This window comes from Bufo gargarizans, chromosome 5 (genome assembly GCF_014858855.1).
Source record: "Bufo gargarizans isolate SCDJY-AF-19 chromosome 5, ASM1485885v1, whole genome shotgun sequence".
Classification (NCBI taxonomy): Eukaryota; Metazoa; Chordata; class Amphibia; order Anura; family Bufonidae; genus Bufo; species Bufo gargarizans.
In genome coordinates this window covers 319,651,593-319,679,458 of record NC_058084.1, presented here as the reverse complement: position 1 = coordinate 319,679,458, position 27,866 = coordinate 319,651,593, and the positions used below count along the sequence as shown (strand labels likewise).

The window sequence follows — 27,866 nt, the reverse complement described above, 5'->3', positions numbered from 1 at the left end:
GGTTGTGACCTCCACGGAGGAGGAAGGTCAGTCAAGATTACAGTTCTTGTATCACATAATGGGGCAGATTTATCAAAATTAGTATAAAGAAAAACTGGGTTAGTTGCCCAAAGCAACCAATCAGATTCCACCTTTCATTTTTCAGAGCTCCTTTGGAATCTGATTGGCTACTTTGGGCAACTAAGCCAGTTTTCCTTCACACCAGTTTGATAAATCTCCCCCATGGAATACTACAACTTACTTCACTATTCTAGGCATCAAAGAGAAGTGGAAACCACAGTTCTTTGGAATGAAAAGAATTGTCCAGTTTCATGATATTGATGATGACCTGTCCTCAGTGTAAGTCATCAATTTAAAATCCTGCAATTGGTAACTTCAATGATCAGCTGTTTGAAGGACCACAACACACACAGGTAAGTGTAGGTTCTCAAAAGAGGTCACCTTGCAGTTAGTGTATGCTGCCCCCCCCCCCCCACCCAATTTTTATCAAAAATCCTAAAATTTCCATGTACAGCAAGTACAGCACTACAATTCAGGAAAATTAATGTATACAATGTTTGCATGATTCTTTGTGCATGGAGCAATTTGCTGTTACATGTACTGTTTGCTGCTTTTGCATATCAGTCATGGTAGCATGCATTTGTACATTTATTTTATCTTATTTGGAGGTGCTAGTTTAACTTTGTTTAAAAGCAAATCATAAAATTTATATGTACTCCAAAATAGTGCAATTGAAAAATGAAACTTTTCCAACAAACATGTCTCTAGGTGATGTTGTAAAATGGCTACCTGTCTCTAGGTGATGTCAATCAAATTTGGTGTAAAAATTTTTTTTTTTTAAAACAAACACAGCAGATCTGTTTCTAAGACACTGACAGGCATGATGAGATACTCCTGCTGGTAGTTACATTGTCACATAGTTAATGCGGTTGAAAAAACGCCACACACTATTTTTCGCCATATAAGACGCACCTGCCCATAAGACGCACCTGCCCATAAGACGCACCTAGGTTTTAGAGGGTGAAAATAGGAAAAAAATATTTTTACTCCCCTGCATAACGGAAACGTGACGGATTCGTTATGAAGGCCATAGACTTCTATTATGACGAAATGAATAACAGAATGCCTCTGTAATGACCGGCAACACACACAGGGAGGAACACAGGGAAAGCCCTGCACAAGGGAGAGGGAAAGGTGGTGACCCCTAACTCACCTTGCAGCTGGTACCTGCCTGCCCTGTCGTCCCTAGACGGGTTCCTCACCCGTGCGGCGATCACGTGCCTAAACCCTGGCTTTCCCTGAAATGAGCCCTAGATAATGAACGGGCCGGTGGGATCGCTAGTCCTCACCACTGCACTAAGAGGGAAACACCAGGGAGAGGACAGACAAACACAGACAAACACAAACACCCAGGTGGACGGCAACAATTGTCCACAAAGGTCCAACAGGGATCCGGAGGGTAGCGTTCTAAGGCAACACTCAGAGAACGCAGCAACACAGCTCCAGTGGGTCAGAATAGATGTCCAGGCAGGAAGCTCTATATCTGGCAACCAGAGAAGTGTGAGAGGGGAATATAAGGAGGATTGGGAGTGCTGGACAAGGAACAGCTGAGAGAAGGAGCTACGGATCCCTGAGTGAGCCAAAAAGGTTTGTAAAGCAAACCCAGAAAGCTACAATAAGGAAACTTCCCTATCTGACATAGAGCGTGCAGCCAACCGCTGCGACCTCCTGACCCCGGGTACAACGGAGTCAGGCGTGGCTCTTGACACCCTCGTGACAGTACCCCCCTCTCTACGAGGGGCCTCCGGACACTCAGGACCAGGTCTCTCAGGATGAGAGGCATGAAAAATCCGGACTAGCCTGTCGGCGTTTACCTCAGACGCAGGAACCCACATTCTTTCCTCGGGACCGTAACCTCTCCAGTGCACCAGATATTGGAGAGAGCGGCGGACCCGACGAGAATTAACAATTTTGGATATCTGAAATTCCAAACTACCATCCACGACAACAGGAGGGGGTGGCAGCGGTGACGGTTCTAGAGGTGGAACATATTTTTTGAGTAACGACTTATGAAAGACATTATGGATTTTAAAAGTCTGAGGTAACTCCAGGCGAAAAGCCACGGGGTTGATGATGGCTACAATCTTGTAAGGACCAATAAACCTAGGACCCAGTTTCCAAGAGGGAACCTTCAACTTGATATTCCTTGTAGACAGCCACACATAGTCATTCACTCCTAGGTCCGGACCTGGCGACCGTCTCTTATCAGCCATGCATTTGTATTTACCTCCCATATTTTTCAAGTTAGCTTGCACCTTCTGCCATACTGATGAAAGAGATGACGAAAACCGTTCCTCTTCGGGAACCCCAGAAGACCCCCCCTCTTTGAAAGTACAGAATTGGGGATGAAAACCATATGCACCAAGAAAAGGTGACTTGCCAGTGGATTCCTGACGGCGATTATTTATGGCAAACTCAGCTAACGGTAAATATGACGACCACAACTCTTGGTTTTCAGACACAAAACATCTTAGATATGTCTCCAGGTTTTGGTTGGTACGCTCAGTCTGTCCATTCGACTGAGGATGGAAAGCTGAGGAAAAGGACAAGTGAACCCCTAAACGGGAACAAAAAGCTTTCCAAAATTTAGAAATAAACTGGGTTCCCCGGTCCGAAACAACATCGGAGGGGACCCCGTGAAGCTTCACGATCTCACTGACGAATACCTGAGCAAGAGTTTTAGCATTAGGTAGTGCGGGTAACGCAATAAAGTGTGCCATTTTGCTAAACCTGTCCACTACTACCAAAATCACTGTTTTACCCGCAGACAAAGGTAAGTCAGTGATAAAATCCATAGACAGATGTGTCCATGGTCTATTGGGAATGACGAGTGGTAATAGAGACCCTGCAGGACGTGTATGTGAAACTTTTGCGCGCGCACAGGTAGAACAAGAAGACACAAAATCCAATACATCCTGACGCAACCTTGGCCACCAAAAACGACGAGACAATAGCTCTAAGGTTGCTTTACTACCCGGGTGCCCAGCAAGTGCCGAATTATAATGTTCCTTTAATAATTCGAGACGTAGGTTCAACGGTACAAACAACTTCTCTGAAGGGCAAGAGACCGGGGCGTCCCCCTGGGCCTCTAACACCTTCCCCTCCAAGGCAGAGTGTACCGCAGAGACAACTACTCCTCTTTGTAGAATGGGTACCGGATCACTCACATTACCCCCTCCAGGGAAACAACGAGATAGTGCATCAGCCTTGGTATTCTTTACCCCAGGACGATAGGTAATCACAAAGTTAAACCTGGTAAAAAATAGCGACCACCTAGCCTGTCTAGGGGTGAGACGCTTAGCTGATTCGAGGTACAGCAGATTTTTGTGGTCCGTAAACACAGTGACGGGGTGGACTGCCCCCTCTAAAAAGTGACGCCACTCCTCAAACGCAAGTTTAATAGCTAACAGTTCCCTATTGCCAATATCGTAGTTCTGTTCCGCTGCAGATAGTTTTTTAGAAAAGAAAGCACAAGGACGCCATTTGCCAGGAGACGGACCCTGAGACAGCACAGCCCCCACTCCCACCTCTGATGCATCGACTTCAACAATAAAAGGCTGAGAGACATCAGGTTGGACTAGTACAGGTGCTGAGGTAAACCTCTCTTTTAGAGAGGAAAAAGCAACTTTAGCGGCGTCAGACCATTTAGAAAAATCAGTCCCCTTCCTAGTCATGTCAGTAAGGGGTTTTACGATCACCGAATAATTTTTAATGAATTTCCTATAGAAATTCGCAAAGCCCAAGAACCGTTGTAGTGCTTTGAGGTTCTCAGGAAGATCCCAATCCAAAATTGCCTGGACCTTCCTAGGATCCATACGGAAACCTGACGCAGATAAATAATAACCTAGGAATTGTATCTCCTGAACGGCAAAAACACATTTTTCAATTTTAGCATATAATTCATTCGTCCGTAGGACCTGTAGTACTTGTCTGACATGCTCCTCATGTGTTTTCAGATCAGACGAATAAATTAAGATATCATCTAGGTATATTACCACAAACCTGCCGATTAGATGACTAAAAATGTCATTAACGAAATGTTGAAAGACGGCAGGAGCATTGGTCAGGCCGAAAGGCATAACTAGATTTTCATAATGCCCCTCAGGGGTGTTAAAAGCTGTCTTCCACTCATCCCCCTCCTTGATACGAATCAGATTGTAGGCCCCCCTAAGATCGAGTTTGGAGAACCACCTAGCACCCGCAATCTGGTTAAACAGGTCAGGAATGAGAGGAAGAGGGTATGGGTCTCGGATGGTTATCCGATTTAATTCACGAAAATCTAGGCAAGGACGCAGGCCCCCATCTTTCTTTTTAACAAAGAAAAACCCTGCAGCCACGGGTGAAGAAGAGGGTCTGATGTGTCCCTTAGCCAAACTCTCGGAGATATAATCCTTCATGGCTTGTCTCTCTGGACCTGAAAGATTATATAACCTGGTCTTGGGTAATTTTGCGCCGGGAATGAGGTTAACCGGGCAATCATAAGGACGATGAGGTGGTAACTTCTGACAACCCTTTTCAGAAAAAACGTCCTCAAAGTCCGAAACAAATGTAGGTAGGGTAGTTATGGAGGCGACTAAGCAATTGCTATTTAAGCAATTTTCTCTGCACGGCTCACTCCACTCCAATATCTCCCTGGCCTGCCAATCCACCACTGGATTGTGCGCTACCAACCAGGGTAGGCCCAGCACCACCGGAGTGGGAAGCCCCTCCAGAACATAACATGAAAGCATCTCGTTATGGTGGTCCCCTACCCGAAGGTGTAAATTATGAACGATGTGGGTGAGGTTTCTCTGAGACAGAGGAGCAGAATCTATAGCAAATATGGGAATAGGTCTCTGTAACGTACAGAGAGACAAACCCATAGTGCGGGCAAAATGGGCATCTATCAAATTTACCCCTGCTCCACTGTCTAGAAAGAAAGAAACAGTCTCTGTCTTATCACCAAAAACAATAACCGCTGGCAACAAAAATTGCGATGTACGTATGGAGGAAACGTATACCCCCCGGCTGACATCCTCCACACAGCCTGGGGTTAGTAGTTTTCCGACGGTTTTTTTGTTTCTGAGGAAAGAAGGACAGACGTTAATGAAATGACCCCTCTCCCCACAAAAAAAACAACCCCCACGCCTACGGCGAACCTCAGGAGGACGGACCTGACGAGTAGTTCCTCCTAGCTGCATAGGCTCGTCTATGTCCGTACAGACTAACTGCTGCTTGGGAGGGGTTATCAATGGCTCCGGTTTTTTCAACCTGTCCCTAAGGCGTCTATCTATACGGATAGAAAGGGACATAACTGCATCAAGGGAAAAGGGGGTCTCATACAATGCAAGCGCATCCTTAACCCTTTCGGATAACCCAGAGCAGAACTGACTCCTGAGAGCCGGGTCGTTCCATTGGGTATCCGTAGCCCACCTACGGAAGTCAGAGCAATACTCCTCTACCGGCCGCTCTCCTTGTAGGAGTCTCCGTAATTTTGATTCAGCCAGTGCGACTCGGTCAGGGTCGTCATATATGAGACCCAAGGCCCCGAAAAACTCATCCACTGACCGAAGAGCCTGGGAATCAGTAGGTAAAGAGAACGCCCAGGACTGCGGGTCCCCCTGCAGCAGGGAAATAACAACACCCACCCGCTGTTCTTCATTACCAGAGGAGTAAGGACGCAGTTTAAAGTATAGTTTACAGGCCTCACGGAACGTCAAAAACTTGTCCCTTCCCCCAGAAAATCTGTCAGGGAGAGGGACCTTGGGTTCCGCAACAACCTGGTTACCAGTAGCAACCGCTGGGCTTGCGGTCTGTTGTAATTGCTGCTGTTGCTGGAGGACCGACGCCTTCAATCCTGCCACCTCCAAAGACAGGCCATGAAATTGTTCGGACAGAGCAGCAATTGGATCCATACTGGATTCTAAGTAGGTAAAAAAATTTTTTTTTTTTTTTTTTTTTACCTACACAAAAATAAGGGCCAGATATAATGTAATGACCGGCAACACACACAGGGAGGAAAACAGGGAAAGCCCTGCACAAGGGAGAGGGAAAGGTGGTGACCCCTAACTCACCTTGCAGCTGGTACCTGCCTGCCCTGTCGTCCCTAGACGGGTTCCTCACCCGTGCGGCGATCACGTGCCTAAACCCTGGCTTTCCCTGAAATGAGCCCTAGATAATGAACGGGCCGGTGGGATCGCTAGTCCTCACCACTGCACTAAGAGGGAAACACCAGGGAGAGGACAGACAAACACAAACACCCAGGTGGACGGCAACAATTGTCCACAAAGGTCCAACAGGGATCCGGAGGGTAGCGTTCTAAGGCAACACTCAGAGAACGCAGCAACACAGCTCCAGTGGGTCAGAATAGATGTCCAGGCAGGAAGCTCTATATCTGGCAACCAGAGAAGTGTGAGAGGGGAATATAAGGAGGATTGGGAGTGCTGGACAAGGAACAGCTGAGAGAAGGAGCTACGGATCCCTGAGTGAGCCAAAAAGGTTTGTAAAGCAAACCCAGAAAGCTACAATAAGGAAACTTCCCTATCTGACATAGAGTGTGCAGCCAACCGCTGCGACCTCCTGACCCCGGGTACAACGGAGTCAGGCGTGGCTCTTGACACCCTCGTGACAGCCTCTAAAGGCATTCCGTTATGCATTCCGTCATAGAATTGCGTTATGGTCCGTGGTAACAGAATCCATAACACAATTTTGCTTTTACCACCAAACGAAGCATGAGCAATTTTCAAAATATAAAATTCGTTCATCTCTAGTCACTTTATCAGACGGGTCACTTTATTAGAAGTGGGGTCACTTTATTAGGGGGGGTCACTTAATTAGGAGTGAGGTCACTTTATTAGGGGGGTCACTTTATTAGGATTGGGGTCATTAGGGGTACCTTTTAGATCACTTTCTGGCAGGGAACAGCATGCAGGGGCACAGCACGCAGGACACATCTCTTAAAGCAGTGACAGTGCAGGTAGCCAGGAGAGCAGGCACGTATCAAGACTGAGAGGCAGAGCAGGGGCAGCAAGGTACCGTAATAAGCAAAGCGCCAGACATTTTCTTTTCCCTATATTCACCCCATGAGACGCACTAACGTTTCCCCCGCCCACTTTGGGGGGGAAAAGTGTGTCTTATAGGGCTAAAAATACGGTAAGTCCATCAAGTTCAACTAAGGGATAGGTGGGGATGCAAAATGAGACTCACATTTCTACATGTTTATATAAGCATTAATGTTGTTCGCTTTTAAGAATTAATCTAAACCCTTTTTAAAACTGTCCACTGTTCCTGCTGTGACCACGTCCCGAGGAAGTCTATTCCACAGATTCACAGTTCTTACAGTAAAGAAGGTTGGACGCTTCTGGAAACTGAACTTTTTCTTCTCCAGTCGGAGGCAGTGCCCCCTTGTCTTTTGAGGGCATTTTACATGAATGGTTTTTCACCATATTTTTTGTATGGCCCATTTATATATTAGGCTAATCATGTCCACCCTTAGACGTCTCTCCTCAAGACTAAATAAATTCAATTCTTTTGATCTTTCTTCAAAACTAAGACCCTCCATGCCCTTTATCAGTTTAGACGCTCTCCTCTGTACTTTTTCCAGCTGCAGTGCGTACTTTCTATGGACTGGTGCCCAGAACTGAACTTCATATTCCAGATGAGGCCGCACCAATGATTTGTAAAGTGGTAATATTACATCCCTGCCCAACGAGTCCATTCCTCGTTTAATGCATAACAATATCCTGGTGGCCTTAGAAGCAGCTGACATTGTATGCTGTTATTTAATCTATGATCTACAAGGACACCCAAATTCTTCTCTACAAGTGACTCCCCCAGTGTTACATCCCCTAGGACATATAAAGCACAGAGATTATTACTACCAAGATGACTAACTTTACATTTATCCACATTGAACCCCATTTGCCAAGTTGATGCCCAATCACTCAGAGTGTCCAAGTAAGCTTGTAGTTTATGGACATCTTCCATAGACTGTACAGTTCTACATAGCTTAGTGTCATCTGCAAAAATAGAAATGGTGCTATTAATCCCGTCCTCGATATCATTAATAAATAAATTAAATAATAAAGGACCTTGGGGTACACCACTTATAACCCGGGACCATTCTAAATAGGAATCATTGACCACAACTCTCTGGACACGGCCCTTCAGCCAGTTTTCAATCCAATTACAGACTATACTTTCCAAGCCTATAGGTCTGTAATTACCTGTGGAGGACCTAGATCCTTTTTTGAATATGGGCACTACATTTGATTTGCGCCAATCACTTGGCACTGTACCAGTTCCTAGAGAATCTTTAAAAATGATAAACAGGGGCACAGCAATGACTGAACTAAGCTATTTAAGTACTTTTGGGTGTAATCCATCTGGACCTGGAGCCTTGTTCACATTTTACTTATTTAACTTATCTTGGACCATATCTACAGTTAGCCAATTGAGTATATTACTGGATGTACTAACAGCCCCAGCACCACAGATATCAGCTCCTTTCTCTTCTTTTGTATATACAGAGCTAAAAACCCATTTAGTAATTCTCCCTTTTCCTTATCTTCAGTGACTACCCCCCTTTACCATTGTTTAAGGCACCTACCTGCTTAGAACTTGGTTTTTTAGCATTTATATATTTAAATAATTTTTGGGGATTTGTTTTGCTCTCTTTTGCCACCTGCTGTTCATTTTGTATTTTTGCTAATGTTATCTCCTTTTTACAGATTTTATGAAGCCCTTTGTAAACTTAAAATGCTACAGCTGACCCCTCAGATTTGTATTTTGTTAATGCCCTTTTTTGTCTTTTATTGCCCTTTTTACAGTAAGCCATAGGGGGTTTAATTTTAGCTGTTTATACTGGTTACCTAAAGGAATACATTTTTGAGTGCAATTACTCAATGTGGATTTAAAGCTCTCCCATTTATCGTCAGTATTATTGACAGTAGCTGCACCCAGTCTATGCCCTGAAATGCTGCCCTCAACCCAGGGAAATTAGTAGAGAGTTTGCTTCTTATAGTTTAGGAGGAATATAATTATATTGTGGTCACTATTACCTAGTGTTTCTCGAACAGTAACATTTCCAACAAGCTCTGCATCATTCGAAATTACCAGATCCAACAGAGAATTGCCCCTAGTGGGAGCTTCAACAAACTGGCCCATAAAGTGGTCCTGCATTAAGTTGAAGAATCTTCTCCCCTTTGTGGTTGAGGCAGAACCATGACCCCAGTCAATGTGTGGGAAGTTAAAATCTCCCACTATGACCACTGTACCAGCCTGTGCAGCCCGCTCTATTTGGTTATACAATTGCATTTCTATCTCCTCTGTGATGTTAGGGGGGGGTCTATAGATTACACCAAGTATTATTTTTCTGTGTTTATATCCCTTTAACCACTTCAACCCCCCTAGCTGAAACCCCCTTAATGACCAGGCCACTTTTTACACTTCTGCACTACACTATTTTCACCGTTTATTGCTCGGTCATGCAACTTACCACCCAAATGAATTTTACCTCCTTTTCTTCTCACTAATAGAGCTTTTATTTGGTGGTATTTCATTGCTGCTGACATTTTTACTTTTTTTGTTTTTAATCGAAATTTAACGATTTTTTTGCAAAAAAATGTCATTTTTCACTTTCAGTTGTAAAATTTTGCACAAAATAAACGACATCCATATATAAATTTTTAGCTAAATTTATTGTTCTACATGTCTTTGATAAAAAAAAATGTTTGGGCAAAAAAAAAAAAATGGTTTGGGTAAAAGTTATAGCGTTTACAAACTATGGTACAAAAATGTGAATTTCCGCTTTTTGAAGCAGCTCTGACTTTCTGAGCACCTGTCATGTTTCCTGAGGTTCTACAATGCCCAGACAGTAGAAAACAGCCACAAATGACCCCATTTCGGAAAGTAGACACCCTAAGGTATTCGCTGATGGGCATAGTGAGTTCATAGAACTTTTTATTTTTTGTCACAAGTTAGCGGAAAATGATGATTTATTTTTTATTTTATTTTTTTCTTACAAAGTCTCATATTCCACTAACTTGTGACAAAAAATAAAAACTTCCATGAACTCACTATGCCCATCACAAAATACCTTGGGGTGTCTTTCCAAAAAGGGGTCACTTGTGGGGTAGTTATACTGCCCTGGCATTTTAGGGGCCCATATGCGTGAGAAGTAGTTTGCAATCAAAATCTGTAAAAAATGACCGATGAAATCCGAAAGGTGCTCTTTGGAATGTGTGCCCCTTTGCCCACCTAGGCTGCAATAAAGTGTCACACATCTGGTATCGCCGTACTCAGGAGAAGTTGGGTGGGGAATGTGTTTTGGGGTGTCATTTTACATATACCCATGCTGGGTGAGAGAAATATCTTGGCAAAAGACAACTTTCCCCATTTTTTTTATACAAAGTTGGCATTTTTTTTTTTTTTTTTTTTTTTTTTTTTTTGCTTCTAAAGATTTATTGGAAAAAAACACTACAAAAACATTTTTTACAGACATTTTTACAATCTCTCAATTCTTAGTGTCCCAACTAATTATGTATAATTATAATATATTCAATTCATCTTTTCTTTCATTTAGAAAACCCTCCCCTCCCTCCCCCCTAATCCCTAATCCCTAATCTGTGGTGCGTCAAAGCAGGCCCCCCGTAAATAAACCAACTTGACCTCGACTAATCAATCAATCTTCCAGCCATCCCATATCTTGTTCCACTGTTCCTCAACCTCCCTCCGTTTATATAAAATTTTCTCGTAGTTTTTAACCTTATCGGTTAGGTTTATCCATGTGTTGATGTCTGGAATGGAACGGGCAAACCAGGTCCGGCTGATCAGTACTCTAGCCAGCATCAATATTCTACTCAGGAAAATCTTTTGATACTTATGATTTTTTAATTTGGAGAGATCATTAAGCACGAATATTTGTGGTTCAAAAGGAATTCGAATTTTTAATTTGTAGATAATACAGTTATTGATGTTATTCCAGTAGTTTATAAGTTCTGGACAAGTCCATATCATATGGAGGAAGTCCGCTCCTACAATGTCACATTTGGGGCAGTTGGACATATCTCTTAACCCACATTTCTTCATCCATACGGGAGTAATATATAATCTGTGACAAATATAGAATTGTATTAAAACATGGTTGAAGTTCTGGGATACTGAAACCAAATTCCCAAAAATATTCTCCCAACCTTCTACTTGTAAGTTCGGACAATCCGCCTCCCAGGCTTTTTGTCCTGGTGACTGTGTATCACTAAACCGTGCCTTAAGTAATAACTTATATATATTTGAAATCTTTATTTTAACAAGTGCACCCCCTACCCACTCATTCAAAAAAGATAAATTATCTATATCCAACAATCGCTTATCATCCAAACTGGATAATACAGATCGCAGTTGAAAGTACCTAAACCATGAAAGATTTCTTATATTATGTGTCATTTCTATAAAGGATTTAATTTCTCTATCTTTAACTACCTGTGAAATATATAAAATTTTATTCTTCTGCCAAAATATGTCAGCTGCAATATCATCTAAGCTTTGTAAATAGAAATTATGCCAAAGAGGCGTAAATGTGAATGAACCCTTAACCTTCAACCATGTCCTAGTTGTATTCCACATTTTCAGAAGTAGATTAATAGTTTCTCTATAGCCGTGCTCATAACTCTTCAATAAACCGGATTCCAACAAAGTAAAAATATTATTATGAGCATGGCTAGTTACCAGCTTCCTCAAGAGTGCGCTGTTCTCTGATTCATAACACCTCAATAGGTGAGCTGCAATAAAGTACCCTTTAAAGTAGGGGAGATTTAAACCCCCGGACTCCACGGATTTATACAAATATTCCAACTTAATTCGAACTCGCTTTCTTCCCCATATTAAATCATTAATTATTCTTTCAATAAGTTTAAAGTGTTTGTATTGTATCCAAATAGGTGTATTCCTGAGCACATAGAGAAATTGTGGTAATATCACCATTTTAACTAATGAGATTCGATCAGCTCTGGATAGGGGAAGTTTCAGCCAGATTCCTATTTTAGCTCTGGTCTTTACTATTATAGGAATCAAATTAAGTTGTAGAAAATTTTCAACCCGAGGCGATATAGTCAGACCCAAATATTGGAAAGTATCAACAATATCCAACTGTATACCAGGAACCTCCTTCTGTGACAGAGGGTCTATTGGGAGTAAACTGGTCTTAGCCCAATTTATACAAAGACCAGACACCTCACCAAATAATTTAACCATATGAATGATCCTCGGAAGAGTAGTTTCCGTATGATCTATAAAAAACAGAACATCATCTGCATATAATGAGATGCGGTCTTGTGTTCCTAACGTACCGAATCCTTTAACCTGATCATCTTGCCTGATGGCCATCGCAAGGGGTTCGATATAAATATCGAATAGCAGGGGGGATAATGGACAGCCCTGGCGGGTGCCTCTCTTTAAATCAATACTGCCGCTCAGGATTCCATTAAGACTCAGTTTTGCCCTTGGAGATCTATACAGTAGCTTAAGAGTGCGTATAAATCTTTCTCCAAAGCCCATCCTTGCAAGAACCTTCCAGAGGAAACGCCACTCCACCCTGTCAAAGGCCTTGGAGGCGTCCAATGACAGGATGGAGCGGGCAGTCCCCCCCGGGGCCTGAATATTGGAGAAGAGCCGGTGTAGATTATGATGTGTACCCTTATTTTGGATAAAGCCGCACTGATCCGGATGGACAATGGAGGAGATGACCCTGGAAAGCCTTGTTGCCAGGACCCTTGCAAGGAGCTTTACATCTGCATTAAGCAGTGAAATTGGTCTAAATGATTCTAATTCTAAGGGGTCCTTGTTTTTTTTCGGTATTAGTATTATTATGGCCTCCATCATTGAATCTGGCAACATCCCATCCTCCACTGATTCAGCAAGGACCTCCAACAGTCTGGGAAGAATGCAGTCCCCATATTTACTATAAAATTCATATGGAAGCCCATCTGAACCAGGGGTGGAGTTAGCCGAACATAGTTTAATAGCTCCCTCAAGTTCCTGTATTGAGACCTCCATTTCTAGTGCTTTCTTTTCCAACTCAGTAATAGTTGGAAACTTGATCCTATCTAAATAGAGATCTATCTTATCATCTGTGATGTTAGAATCAGCTTTATACAAATCAGTAAAATAATCAAGAAAGGCCTTCTCCACCGGGCCCTGTGTAGTGACTATCCTACCATCACTCAAACGAAGTTTATCTATATGTTTTTTGGGTTGTTGATTGGAGATTACCCTGGAAAGGAGTTTACCAGGTCGGCCTGATTCTGTAAAGTATTTTTGCCCTTTAAAAAAAAGGTTCTGTTGGGCCTTATCCAATAAAAAATTAGCATATATTTGTGTGGCTCTTTGCATATTTTGCCTATTCTTCTCCGTCTTATTCCTATAGAAGGATTCTGTTGCTAACACTGCGTGTTCTTTTAGATTTTTCTGTTTCTTTCCATATTCCTGTCTAAGGTTCGCAATGTTACTAACCATCAATCCCCTCATATACGCCTTGAAAGTATCCCATACTACTTGAGTTTTCGCTGAACCGTAGTTAATTTCCCAGAATCGACCTATTTCGTTTTGAATTGTTTCATGTGTCTTTATAACTGATAACCAGTAGGGATTTAATCTAAAAGGAGATTTTGGTATATATCTTTCCTGAGATAGACATAATTCAAGTAGTATCGGAGAGTGATCAGATACTGACCTTGTTTCGTATTTCATTCGCTTTATCTGATTCACATATTTACTATTTATCAATACAAGATCTATTCTGGACAGCGATTTACCTGCTTTACTAAAGCATGAGAAAGCCCTTTTCCCCTGTCCCAGATGTTCCCAAGCGTCCTCAAATCCAGCCTCCAGGCAGAACCGTGCCAGGGGGGACCCCTGGACCGTACTGTCACTCCTAGCACTCGTAGAAATCCTATCGCGAAGAGGGTCGATAACACAGTTAAAGTCGCCGATAATCAATGTTGGGCATTCTGGCCATTTATCCATAAATAATAAAAGAGAATTAAGAACCGAGAAAGAAAATGGCGGTGGAATATAGACAAAGGCCAAAATACATATCTTCCCTCCTATCTTACAGTATAAGAAAATAAATCTCCCCTGTTGGTCGACAGAGGATGCCTCACAGACGAAATCAATAAGTCTGTGTATCAACACCGTGACACCTCTCGAATAGTTGGAGAGGGTAGAATGGAACGTGTGCACAGCCCATCCCCTGTCGAGCACTCTAGTGGTCTCCTCAGTAAGGTGGGTCTCTAGCAGGCATACTATTGCTGGTAAGTGGGCCTGTGTCAAGTCAAAAATCGCTTGTCTCTTGCCTCTATCCCCCAAGCCACGTATATTCCACGCAAAAATTCTAATCAGCGTCATCATGAAAGGTCAAAATGGAGAAATAGAAGAAAGAAGAAAAAAGAACAAAAAACCAAAAAAAGGGAAACCACACCTACTTTGACGCACCACAGCCCAACCCCACCTCCCCCTCCCCCCACCCCCCACCTACAAGCAATCCACCACATTTGTAGTAGATTTCTTTCCTATGACCATCCCTCCACCTTCCCCCCCACTCAGCCATCCTCATTAAGAAGCAAAGGAAAAGTACATTTTGGGGGTATAAGCCCCTTATAGTACTAATTATTCCCACCAAAACATAACCCAATTGAGTTATCAATTCTTTCGATCAAGCCAGTCCGCAGCTTCTTCTGGGGTGTCAAAAAAAAAGATTTTATCATTAAAAACAATCCGCAATTTGGCTGGGAATATGAGAGAATATTTAATATCCCTTTCTCTTAGCCTCTTTTTAACGATCATAAATGTGCGTCTCTTTTCTTGTACATCTTTCGAGAAGTCGGGAAAAAAAGCCAATCTAGTCCCGTTATATATAACCGGTGGGGATTCCCTTGCCCTTCTCAGGAGGATATCTCTGTCCCCTGAAGTCAGTAGCTTGACGAGGAATGTCCGAGGTTGTCTCCCTGGAATTGGTTTTCCCCCTGGGACCCGATGGGCTCGTTCAATCATAAAAAAGGAAGAAAATGACTCCTTCCCGAAATTCTCAAGGATTAACTTCTGTATAAATTCGGTTGGGTTTTTCTCCTCCACACCCTCTGGAATCCCAATTATTCTCACATTATATCTTCGTGACCTATCCTCAAGGTCCACTAACTTTTTCTTCAAGAGATTATATTCTGATTTAAATGTAGATAATTCCATATTTGTTTTTTTGGAATCCTTCTGTATAAGGGTGACGGAACTCTCAAGGAGTTTAACTCTATCTCGCATTTTGGAGACATCATCTTTTATTAATCCGACGTCGACTTGAATAAACCCAAGCTGGGTTGTTACAGCTTGTATTAAATCCCCATTCTGTTTTACCGCTAGCAGTATTTCTTCTAGCGGGGAGGAGTTATCATTGGGGATGACTTCCCCCATTATGCCGTCTTCCTCTTCGGGGTATCTAGAAGCTTTTTGTAATTCTGTTACAATCACCTCAGAATCATCATCATTTTTTTTTGTGGCAAGTTCTTTTTGTCCGCCCCTCGTATTAATCCTTGGAGATCTCAAGAACTGGTCTATTTTAGTTGTTTCGTAAGTTTTAGACCCCGATTTCTGACTTGAGTGGTCAGCCGATCGCCTGGGAGCTTTTGGAGCCATGGTCGGTTCCTTGATAATTTTTTTTTTTTTTTTTTTTTATTTTCCTCCCCTTTTCCTCCTACTCCCTTCCCGTCTCCCCTCCTTTTCTTTATTCTCTTTTTCTTCTCCTCCTTTTCTTTACTCTCTTTTTCTTCTCCTCCCTTTTTTTTTTTTTTTTTTTTTTTTTTCTCCCCCTTTCCCTGTGTTTTTTTTTTTTTTTTTTTTTTTTCCTTACTCTCCTTTTATATTTGTATCTCTTCTTCTCTCTTTCTTTGCTCCTTCTCCCTCTTTCGCCCCTTTTTTTTTTTTTTTTTTCCTTTTTGTATTCTTTTTTTTTTTTTTTTACTTTTTCCACTCTTCCACTTCCACTTTCCACCTGATACTGTATGGTTTACTACTTTTAGTATTTGTAGGCACCAAGTGTGTTTTTAGGATGGCGAAGTAGATTTTAGTTAGCAGCTATCATCCGCGGGAGAGGACGTATAGGAGACAAAAGGAAGTGGGGTAACAAAAGAAAGGAACAATCTCACCGGGTTTCAACCTTCCCCAGGACCAGAGACTCCTAAGAGACACCAGCAGCCAAAACGGAGAAGCCGAATATCCAGCAGCCTATCAAAAATAAAGTTTTATAGGGTTGATCCCAGTATTACAAAGACACAGTCACAGGGAGGTTAGTCACAACAGTGACAGGGAAGCAAATCAGTAAGAACAAATGGGGGGAGAAGTCGGCTGTAAATCGGACGATCAGGTAAGAGAGAGTCCCATAGAATTTAATCTAATCAGAACGGCACAGGGAGAGGGACGGGGGATCAGGAGGAATCAGCAGGAATCAGCAGGTCTGAGGACCAATACATACAGTAATACAGGCAGCAGGAGCAGGAGGCAGCAGGAGTGAGGATCCAAACCCGTTCAGCGATCCAGCGATCCAGGCAAATCCAGACGGTGCCGACTCCAAGTTTCCACAGCGGGATGGAGAGGAGGGGAGAGGATCGACGAAGACCGGGGAAATATAAGCTGATGATGAGCTCCTCACAGGTAGAGCAGTCGGAGCAATCGTCGGAGCGGCAACATAGAGGAAACACGGCCAGGGAGCGTCACAGAGACGCCAAGAGATCCATGAGACGCCGAAAGCTCAGAGCAGCAGCAGGACAGCTGAGCCACGGGGGAGGCGGAGAGCGTGACGTACTCAGCCTACGTCATCGCGTCACCCCATCTGTTTATAGTTTTGGCATTTGACCAAGATATTTATCTCACCCAGCATGGGTATATGTAAAATGACACCCCAAAACACATTCCCCAACTTCTCCTGAGCACGGCGATACCACATGTGTGACACTTTTTTTCAGCCTAGATGTGCAAAGATGCCCAAATTCCTTTTAGGAGAGCATTTTTTGACATTTGGATCCCAGACTTCTTCTCACGCTTTAGGGCCCCTAAAAAACCAGGGCAGTATAAATACCCCACATGTGACCCCACTTTGGAAAGAAGACACCCCAAGGTATTCAATGAGGGGCCTGGCGAGTTCATAGAATAGTTTTTTTTTGGCATAAGTTAGCGGAAATTAATATTTTTGTTTTTTTCTCACAAAGTCTCACTTTCCGCTAACTTGGGACAAAAATTTTAATCTTTCATGGACTCAATATGCCCCTCAGTGAATACCTTGGGGTGTCTTCTTTCCAAAATGGGGTCATTTGTGGGGTGTTTGTACTGCCCTGGCATTTGAGGGTCTCTGCAATCATTACATGTATGGCCAGCATTAGGAGTTTCTGCTATTCTCCTTATATTGAGCATACAGGTAATGAGATTTTTTTTTTCCGTTCAGCCTCTGGGCTGAAAGAAAAAAATGAACGGCACAGATTTCTTCATTCGCATTGATGAATGTGGATGAAAAAATCTCTGCCAAAAAAAAAAGGAGTGGAAAGGCATCTGCCAGGACATAGGAGCTCCGCCCAACATCCATACCCACTTAGCTCGTATGCCCTGGCAAACCAGATTTCTCCATTCACATCTAGTCGATCGGTTGGTCCACCTGGAAGGTAAAAAAAAAAAAAAAAAAAAAGAAAAAACCAGGCCGCAACGCAATAATTTTATTAACTTTTGAACAGAACATATAAACTTTAACTTTTTGAACTGAACATTAACCTTTTTGCTTACTGGTGATTTTTATTTATTTATTTTACCTTTATAGGACAAACCTCTCCTTCCCCATAGGACAATGTGCAAAGCGCAAATCGCCCAAAGATGTGGCAAAGTGAATTATGCACTTTGTCCCAGGTGAAAGGAGAGGTTTGCAGCAGCTCTGTGTGAATGGGCCCTAATAGCCCTGTGTGCCTGTCCTGGTGAGATGTGATCCCTATGCTAGGTGTACCTGTGTGTGGTACTTCCGGAAACACTCCCCTAAGCATAGGGCAGGGTGGTCAGGGCAGTCAGGACAGAAATAGCGGGTGTCACGCCTTATTCCACTCCTGCTACAGACACAACATCTTTTTCGGGGTGACTGTTGGGTTGAGGTACCGGCAACGACATTGGGGAAATGTCACTCGTGTAGACGGCTAACTACACTGGTGGATGGGGCCACGGAACCTCCTGGGTACAGGAGGTTCTCGATGATCTCTTCCTGAAATTTGAGGAAGGATCCTGTTCTCCCAGCCTTACTGTAGAGAACAAAACTATTATACAGAGCCAATTGAATCAAATATACAGACACCTTCTTATACCAGCGTCTGGTTCTGCGGGAAACTAAATACAGAGACAACATCTGGTCATTAAAGTCCATCCGTCCCATGTAAAGGTTATAGTCGTGGACTGAGAGGGGCTCTTCAATGACACGGGTTGCTCGCTCAATTTGGATTGTCGTGTCTGCGTGAATGGAGGAGAGCATGTAAACTTCACGCTTGTCTCTCCATTTCACCCCGAGCAGTTCTTCGTTACACAAGGCAGCCCTCTCCCCCCTTGCAAGATGGGTGGTAACGAGCCGTTGGGGGAAGCCCGCGCGACTAGTTCGCGCGGTGCCACAGCAGCCAATCTGTTCTAGAAACAAATGCCTGAAGAGGGCCACACTTGTGTAGAAATTGTCCACATAAAGATGGTACCCCTTGCCAAATAAGGGTGACACCAAGTCCCAGACTGTCTTCCCACTGCTCCCCAGGTAGTCAGGGCAACCGACCGGCTCCAGGGTCTGATCTTTCCCTCAAAGATCCGAAATTTGTGGGTATAGCCTGTGGCCTTTTCACAGAGCTTATACAATTTGACCCCATACCAGGCGTGCTTGCTTGGGATGTATTGTTTGAAGTCAAGGCGCCCGGTAAAATGTATTAGGGACTCGTCTACGCAGATGTTTTGCTCTGGGGTATACAAATCAGCAAATTTCAGGTTGAAGTGGTCTATGAGGGGCCAAATTTTGTGGAGCCGGTCAAAAGCTGGGTGGCCTCTGGGACGGGAGGTGGTGTTGTCGCTAAACTGCAGGAAACGCAGGATGACCTTAAAACGTGCCCTGGACATGGCAGCAGAGAACATGGGCATGTGATGAATTGGGTTCATGGACCAATATGACCGCAATTCATGCTTTTTGGTTAGACCCATGTTGAGGAGAAGGCCCAGAAAAGTTTTAATTTCGGAAACTTGGACTGGTTTCCACCGGAAAGGCTGGGCATAATAGCTTCCCGGGTTGGCGGTTATAAATTGTGTGGCATACCGGTTTGTTTCTGCCACGACTATGTCCAAGAGCTCCGCAGTCAAGAACAGCTCAAAAAATCCCAGGGCCGAACCAATTTGAGCTGTCTCAACCCGAACTCCAGACTGGGTGGTGAAAGGGGGAACTACAGGTGCGGCTGAAGTTGGGGACTGCCAATCAGGATTTGCCAGCACCTCAGGGATTCTAGGGGGTCTACGGGCCTGTCTGTGCGGTGGCTGCGACGGGGTAACTACTGCACGTGCCACCGTACCAGCTTCAACTGCCCTTTTGGTGCTCGCCACTTCACCATGTTGTACGGCAGTGCTGGTACTAGGTCCAGGGAGGGCTGCGCTGCTGGTGTATGCCTCACCACGTAATCCGACAGCGCCAGCCCCACTCTGCTGCCCTTGAAGCGGATCCTGCGCAACCTGTGGTCTAGCGACACGGGGCCGGGTACGCCTGGTGCTATCAGGGACCTCAACCTCCTCGTCCAAACTTTGAGTCAAACTGCCACTGCTTTCTACAGGTTCATCTTCTGACCCGCTAGATTCGTCAGATGAGGGTTCCCATTCCTCATCCGACTGGGTCAGAAGCCTGTAGGCCTCCTTAGAAGAATACCCCCTGTTTGACACTTGGGCAACTAAATTTAGGGGTATTCCCTGAGACTACCCAAGAAAAAAAGCAAGCCTGTCTTACAAATGGGAGGCTAGTGAAGTACCGCTGAAGGCCACTGCGGTTGCTAAAAAATATCAAAACTGATTTTTTTATCGCCGCAGCGCGTGTAAAGTGAATGTGCAGTAATCAAAAAATATATATTTTTTGTCACTGCGGCGGGGCGGGCGTGGGTGAACGCATGTGTGGGCGACCGATCAGGCCTGATCGGGCAAACACTGCGTTTTGGGTGGAGGGCGAACTAAGGTGACACTAATACTATTATAGATCTGACTGTGATCAGTTTTGATCACTTACAGATACTATAAAAGTACAAATGCTGATTAGCGATACGCTAATCAGCGAATAAGAGACTGCAGTGCGGTGGGCTGGGCGCTAACCGATCGCTAAACTACCTAACCAAGGGGCCTAAACTATCCTAAAACCTAACGGTCAATACCAGTGAAAAAAAAAAGTGACAGTTTACACTGATCACTTTTTTCCTTTCACTAGTGATTGACAGGGGCGATCAAAGGGGTGATCAAAGGGTTAATTGGGGTGCAGGGGGTGATCTGGGGCTAAAGTGTACTGTTGGTGCTACTCACTGTGAAGCCTGCTCCTCTGCTGGATCCAACCGACCAAAAGGACCAGCAGAGGAGCAGGGAAGCCATATAACACATCATATTTACTAATATGATCTGTTATCTGGCTTCTCATTGGATTTTTTAAAAATCATCAGCTTGCCAGCCACGATCATTGGCTGGCAAGCTGATGACGCGACCCCCCTGGAAGAAATGCCGGCCCGCGATGCGCATGTGCGGGCAGGCTGAGCGCGTCATCTCGCGTCTCGCGAGATGACGCGTATATGCGTCACTCTGGCTGCAGCTGCCGCCTCCGGACCGCGGATCTGCGTTAGGTGGTCCGGAGGCGGTTAAAAATCCACCCATATGGTTTCCACATCCTCACCATCCTCCCCTGCATAACGGAAACGGGATGTATTCGTTTTGCAGCCCAAAGAATTCTAAAGACATTCCGTTATGCATTCTGTCGAAGAATTGCGCTTTGGTCCGTGGTAATGGAATCCATAACGCAATTCACTTTTTACCAACAAACAAAGTATGAACACATTTTATAAGTGGAAATTCGCTCATCTCTAGCCCCTAAGTATTTCAAGCTGCTTATTTAGATCCAAGATCTGGGCTTCCAAATATGCAACATGATTGCATCTAGTGCAAATGTATTCACCCTCGAAATGCTCTTCAAGGCACGCATACATTGCACAGGACACACACTTATCAGCATTGTCAATGGAGCATATGTTTAAATGGGGATGAACAGTAAAGAAGGAAAACAGTAAATATAAGTTAGGCCGAATGCACACGGCCGTTGTTCACGGCCGTGTGCGGTCCGTGGAACCGCGGCCTGGATTCCTGCTGAGTGCAGGAGCGCACGGCGTCATTGGTTGCTATGACGCCGTGCGCTCCCCGCTGCTGCCGCAATACAGTACTACACTGGTATGATCACTTAACTCACAAGGGCCTTTGCTATAAACTATATGCAATTATTTGCAATCACTCCCACAAAATCACACTCAGCACCAGCACTCCGGTTCTTTAAACTCCACTTATTCACAAGCCCACTGTATATACTGTTAAGTTCTGCTCCTCAGTACACTACTATTCACCTGTTAGATACTTGGGTAGTTACTTGTCAGCCAGGTCACATGACACTTGTGACTGACGCTATGTTTAGTCCTATGGATGCATTTCATAGAACTAAAATGGGCCGTACTTATTTTTTCTTTACGGAGAAGGTACTGTATGAATATAATATAGATCTGCAAGCTAAATTTTAAATAGATGTACAGTACAGACCAAAAGTTTGGACACACCTTCTCATTCAAAGAGTTTTCTTTATTTTCATGACTATGAAAATTGTAGATTCACACTGAAGGCATCAAAACTATGAGTTAACACATGTGGAATTATATACATAACAAACAAGTGTGAAACAACTGAAAATATGTCATATTCTAGGTTCTTCAAAGTAGCCACCATTTGCTTTGATTACTGCTTTGCACACTCTTGGCATTCTCTTGATGAGCTTCAAGAAGTAGTCACCTGAAATGGTTTTCACTTCACAGGTGTGCCCTGTCAGGTTATATAAGAGGGATTTCTTGCCTTATAAATGGGGTTGGGACCATCAGTTGCGTTGAGGAGAAGTCAGGTGGATACACAGCTGATAGTCCTACTGAATAGACTGTTAGAATTTGTATTATGGCAAGAAAAAAGCAGCTAAGTAAAGAAAAACGAGTGGCCATCATTACTTTAAGAAATAAAGGTCAGTCAGTCCGAAAAATTGGGAAAACTTTGAAAGTAAGGGCTATTTGACCATGAAGGAGAGTGATGGGGTGCTGCGCCAGATGACCTGGCCTCCACAGTCACTGGACCTGAACCCAATCGACATGGTTTGGGGTGAGCTGGACTGTAGAGTGAAGACAAAAGGGCCAACAAGTGCTAAGCATCTCTGGGAACTCCTTCAAGACTGTTGGAAGACCATTTCAGGTGACTACCTCTTTAAGCTCATCAAGAGAATGCCAAGAGTGTGCAAAGCAGTACACAAAGCAAAAGGTGGCTACTTTGAAGAACCTAGAATATGACATATTTTCAGTTGTTTCACACTTGTTTGTTATGTATATAATTCCACATGTGTTAATTCATAGTTTTGATGCCTTTATAGTCATGAAAATAAAGAAAACTCTTTGAATGAGAAGGTGTGTCCAAACTTTTTGTCCGTACTGTATATTAGAAAATTGTTCAACCTCCTATTCCCTAAATAAATAAATATGTTCATTAAAACCGGAATACCTCTTTAAAGGGAACCTGTCATCACCAAGTAGAGACGGGTGAGTTGATTTCAGGGGTCTGTCATTTATAAGTTAAATCATAGATTTAGGACCTGACCTGGGCAAGGTTAATAACAACTTTATTTACAAATGCCTACACGGGCAATGGCAACCTATCTTGGCCCAAGTACAAATTTAATACTTCACTTTTATTGTTTTAATCATTAAAAAGTGTCACTGGTGTATGTGATTCACATGTGATAGGACACAGACACACAAACAGAATAGCCTACTAAAGTGTTAAAAACACAGTCATACAGCCCACTGTGAGAGATGATGGATATGGCCGGTTGGAGGCGATACATATAATGGCTTGCTCCAATATACGTGAAGAACAGAGGAGAATATAGTGCCACCACGTCCCGCATATATTGTACCAATTAAATTCTACTGGACTGTCAGTCCAAAATCAATAGTGGGAGAGTGATGCCTCAATCCCACTATGTAAATCGAGAAAATGTTAGACCCACCCCTGTTTATTAATGCCAGGGTGTATTGCCACGTCCGCAGGTTCTAGTGACCAGTCTGACTGTCCAAATTGTTGCCCTTTATTTATAAGGGAGGAGGGGGGATTTGTTTCATCACCCCTCTACTCAACTGGAAGTGCTATTTGGCACTAGTACTTAAATACAGACAATGGCTTCACTATTAACCACCCAGGTGTGGTGGTACATTCGGGGTTAACAATGATGTTTTCCTCTTGAATGGTACAGCCTGCTTGTGGTGCCAGGCGCGTACCTATGGTACTAACGGGACTGGTGACACTACTGTCCTACTGAGTGAACGACCTGCTGGTGATGCCAGACAGGTTACAGTACATCGATCAGCCTGCTAACACTCTCCAACAGTGGGAGACATGGCTGCTATTTAAAACTTAATTCTGCCCCCCGACATGTTTCGCCAGTAACACTGGCTTCCTCAGGGGTAACGGGCAGCAATGGATTACATACAATGCCGGAAGTAGATGTAGTGTTCCAATGATTGACAACAGCAGGCGCCCTATCCATAACAGGGGCGGAACCTGCCCCCAACCAATTACCGCGACAGAGGAGGCTGACATCATCACTCCATGCCAGCCCTCCCTGTCGCGACCCGATTGACGTCATCGCCTCGCCATACACTCTCAGTGCGCATGCGCTAATTACTCGAAAATCGGCCCTCTAACAGGGCACCTCATTGCGCATGCGCTGCGCCGTGAGTGGCTGCGCACCGACTCTGATCCATGCAAGTGGCACCTGACATCCCAAAAGAGAGATATGATCTCCCTCCTAGCTGGGGAAAGGAGGAAGGAGGGGGGGGGGGGAGAGGGGGGGAGAGGAGGGGAGGAGGATGAATAGCTGTCATTATGAAAGAATTCAATTTGATAATAAATGCAATAGCGGCTGCTAGGAGAAACCAATGAGCCATACTTGTAGTAGGAAGAATTGGTAAAACCCTATTAATCAAAATCGATTATTCCTTGGAATATTACTGTATTGTAAAGTAGGACAAAAGGGAAAAAGAGGGGGGGGGGGGGAGAGGAGGGAGAGGGGGGCCTCCGCACTGACGATACATGCACTCACTGATCATTGTTATTAATATTCATCAAATGATACAGTAATTGTTTATGGGTGGATGGCGCCCGCATCTTGTCAATCAAGAACCTAAAACTTGTCAATCAAGAGCCTAAAACATTCTACATGTGTAGATGATACTACATGTGACATATTACATATTATTTTATTTCATTTTGGTACAGATTATTTAATCCGGTAAAGAAAATCCAAAAACTATTATGACACTGTGTCTGTGTTTGAATATAGATTCTGCTAATACTCCAACCACTACTAGGGTGGGTGGATGAAGGATTCTAATTTTTGACCTATTCATTCCAAAAAGATACCTCCCAAGTTATAAAAAAGCAGTGAAAGCGAAACCTTCATTGAGTCCCTTTGGGTTTAGGCTGTCAAGGCGGTAAATCCACCTGGTTTCTTCTTGTAGAAGAATGACATCCAGGTTACCTTTTCTTGCTCCTAAAGTCTTTTTGCAGATACCCCAGAATTTCAACACCCTATGGTCTCCCCCATGATGACTTCTGACGTGTCTGGAGATGGATGTATCTGCAAGAGTGTTAATGCTGCTAATGTGTTGGCAGATCCTTCTCCTAAATTCCTGGGATGTTTTGCCAACATAAATTTTAAGACAAGGACATTGGATGGCATAAACTATACCTTTGGTCTTGCAATTAATATATTGCCTAATCTGATATTCTTTTTTATCAACAGGATTGATGAAAGACCGACATTTCTTCATAAGTGGACAATAAACGCAATTACCACACGGGTAAGTACCCACTACATTTGATTTCAACCAAGTAGTTTTTTGTGGTTCCGGACGAGAGAAACTGTGGACTAGTACATCCTTTAAATTTCTGCCACGGCGATAGGTCACACTAGGATTGGATGTGATGATTGACCTCAGATCATTATCAGCCCACAAAACATGCCAATGCTTCCTGAGAATGCCAAACACCTTATTATTCTGTGCATCGAACGTGCCAATGCATCTGACCGTGTGCATCTTTGAAACCGCAGACGAATTGGTCAAAAGTTCAGTCCTATTGGTCCTACTTGCCCTGGCATAGGCCTGATGTAGGACCTTTTTTGGGTAGCCCCTAGCTCGGAATCGATCGTATAAGATTTTGCTTTCTTTTTTAAAGCTTGCTTCGTCCGAGCAATTCCTACGGGCCCTGATGTATTGCCCTATAGGTATTCCTTTCTTAAGGGGTCTGGGGTGGAAACTATTCCATTCCGTCGCTGTGGGTTTCCGGTAAACTTCTGACCGGATGTGGCCATCAGGGTCCAGGGTCAATTTTAAATCCAGGAAAGTGATAGTGCTATCATTTATCTCTGAAGTGAATGCCATACCGATGGCATTATTGTTAAGTACTGTAACAAAACGGTGAAAGTTATCAGTGGTGCCGTCCCAGAGGATTAGTACATCATCAATGTACCTACCCCAAAATAAAATGTGCTGAGTGAATTCAAAAAAATCAGACGTGAAAACAATAGTGTCCTCCCACCACCCCAAAAATAAATTAGCGTAATTTGGTGCACATTTACTTCCCATTGCGGTCCCGACAAGTTGTAAATAATATTGGCCGTCAAAAAGAAAGTAGTTGTGTGTGAGTAAGTAATGAAGGAGAGTTAAAAGAAACTCATTATGTGCGTGAAACTGAATACTTTTTGTTAAAAGAAAAGTGGAAACCGCCTTTATTCCTAAATCATGCCTGATATTTGTATAGAGGGCCTCAACATCGAGGCTGGCTAGTTTCGTTGTCTGAGTGACCTGGATATCCTGGAGTCTGATGACCACATCCTTGGTATCCCTAATAAATGATGGTAGACTGGGCACAAAAGGTGCTAAAAAATTCATCAATATATTGACTGATATTTTCGGTCAGACTGTTATTACCAGACACTATCGGCCTGCCTGGTACCGGTCGTCTCTGTTTGTGCACTTTAGGGATCGCATAGATGGTAGCGATCGTCGGGTGCGCATTGAGGAGATATTTATATTCCTCTTTTGCACAGGGGTCTGTTCCAGTGTCAAGTGCAATTATGACAATATCCACTCCTGCCTCTGTAGCCAGTTCCCAACAACAAACGCAATTTTTACCCTCTTTATCATCTGGGGTATTTTGTGCCCCTTCAACACCTATGCCATCTACCACACCATCTACAAACCTGCCCTCTTTTTTAGGCCAAGGCCCATCTCTGAGGGACAGGGAGAAGTGGGCATACAACGCCAGGACGTAAATGACTCACTTAGGGTGATCAATCTTTCTAGTTTCACTCTGGGATCAGAGCATATTAAAATACTTAATAAAGGACTGTCCTTTACACCAACCCCCTCCTTTCAATGTTTCAACTGGGTTAAAGATATTAACCTGTTTGCTAGGAAGTTGGCCCTACATAAAACGTTCAATCAACAGTCTAGAGACTTCCAGCGAATACAGGCCAATGAAAGACAGGCTTTGGCCATCCTGGAATCACTAGACACTTTTGATGAAAACGCCCAAGATACAGTTGAGGCACCGCTTTCAGGATTAAAATCACAATCCAAGTACACCCCCCCTTTTTCTCAGTATGGCAATATTGATACGTTTGTACAACTAGTAACAAGGGATTTAAAAACCTTAAGTACTAAAATACCAACTGCACAACTTAATCTTGGGATTGATGAACCACGGGCCCTAGAGGAACTGAGCAAGAATAAAGACCTGGTAATAAAATCTTCGGATAAGGGGGGAAATGTTGTCCTTATGGACAAACAGGACTATCAAAAAATGGTTGAGGTTTTGGTTAAACAAAGTGATACATATCAGAAGCTGGACTGTAATCCAACAGATAGGTTCCTAGCGGAATTGAAAGGAATTTTGACTGCCGCCAAGGTTGAAAAATTAATATCAAAAGAGGAATATAAATATCTCCTCAATGCGCACCCGACGATCGCTACCATCTATGCGATCCCTAAAGTGCACAAACAGAGACGACCGGTACCAGGCAGGCCGATAGTGTCTGGTAATAACAGTCTGACCAAAAATATCAGTCAATATATTGACGAATTTATAGCACCTTTTGTGCCCAGTCTACCATCATTTATTAGGGATACCAAGGATGTGGTCATCAGACTCCAGGATATCCAGGTCACTCAGACAACGAAACTAGCCAGCCTCGATGTTGAGGCCCTCTATACAAATATCAGGCATGATTTAGGGATAAAGGCGGTTTCCACTTTTCTTTTAACAAAAAGTATTCAGTTTCACGCACATAATGAGTTTCTTTTAACTCTCCTTCATTACTTACTCACACACAACTACTTTCTTTTTGACGGCCAATATTATTTACAATTTATTTTTGGGGTGGTGGGAGGACACTATTGTTTTCACGTCTGATTTTT

The 27,866-nt window shown here is 43.5% G+C and overlaps 1 protein-coding gene across 1 annotated transcript in view; it reads right to left on the bottom strand.

The window, feature by feature from the left end:
- LOC122939434 (collagen alpha-1(XXI) chain-like) overlaps positions 1-27,866 on the bottom strand; it is a 99,704-nt gene that overhangs the window by 14,990 nt on the left and 56,848 nt on the right. The gene's annotated exons all lie outside the window — the stretch shown is intronic.